Raw genomic sequence first — 1207 nt, forward strand, 5'->3', positions numbered from 1 at the left:
CAAGCCGCGAACCAAAAGCTCCAACAGCAGAGAGGGCAAAGCTCGGCCACCCATACCAACGTGAAACCGACAGGCGCGCGCCAACTCGCACGCCCAGGGCCGACGGCGCAACCCGGCCCCATACCAACGTAAACCGACAAGAGAGCGCGAGAAAACAGCAGCCGCAACGAATATCAGCAACGAGCCCACAGAGAGAGAGAGAGCCCGAACGAAGCAGACGAAACCAAAGCTCGGCCACCAATACCAACGTAAAACGACAAGAGAGCGTGAGAACAACCCAGTGGACCAAAACTTCGTAAACGATATCGCAAACGTGAGTTACGCGAAACCACTAACCATACAGTATATAGATGTGCCAGTTCATACAACGAAAGGGGCGCAGTTGAGTTTGCAGCGTACGTTCCCAGATCTTCGGCTTTGGAAATGGCCGCGTTCGGCTCTGGGAATGGCCGCGTTCGGCTCATGACGTCACACGACGACCTGCCGCAACATAAATGAGGAATGGGCAGAGTGGGTGGGGTGGGAAATAAATACAATATATAAAAATAAAGGATCTCTGCTCATATTTCCTAAACTAAAATTATCTTGAAATTTAGATTCGCTAAAGATCTAGAAAAATTTCTACTAGATGTGTACATTTATTATATTCAAAGCGTTCATAAAATATTTTTTCGTTTTGTTTTGAAAAGCTGATGTTGTGTCGGTAGCGCGGGGTATTTCTTCCATTCTCTTTTAGGTTAGCCTTTGCCTCTGCTTTCGTCTTCGGACCCGCGTCGAGTCGAGCGACAGAATACACCAAGAAAATATGAAGTCTGACGACGGGAATCAGGTCCAGGCCGGATTAGCAGTTGCCTAGGGCCCCCCTAGAGATAACAGAAAAATTTTGTTGAAAAAAAAAACTCCAAATAATGAATAAAAAATATAATAGCCACTGAGAAAAATACAAAATAAAGGAGGGCCCCAGATTGATGGTTGCCCAGGGCCCGATTGAGGGTTGATCCGGCCCTGAATAGGTCGAGTTTGGTTTTAAAGTTGTTATATGTTTGCATTGTGTGTATTTCGGTGGAGACTCAGCCAAAAAGATGTTGCAAAATTAAAAAATATTTTATGAACGCTTTAAATCAAATAAATGTACACGTCTAGTAGAACATTTTCCAGAGCTTTAGCGAATCTAATTTTCAAGATAATTTTAGTTTAGGAGATATGA

Source organism: Drosophila obscura, unplaced genomic scaffold (assembly GCF_018151105.1).
Source record: "Drosophila obscura isolate BZ-5 IFL unplaced genomic scaffold, ASM1815110v1 contig_213, whole genome shotgun sequence".
NCBI classification, from domain to species: Eukaryota; Metazoa; Arthropoda; class Insecta; order Diptera; family Drosophilidae; genus Drosophila; species Drosophila obscura.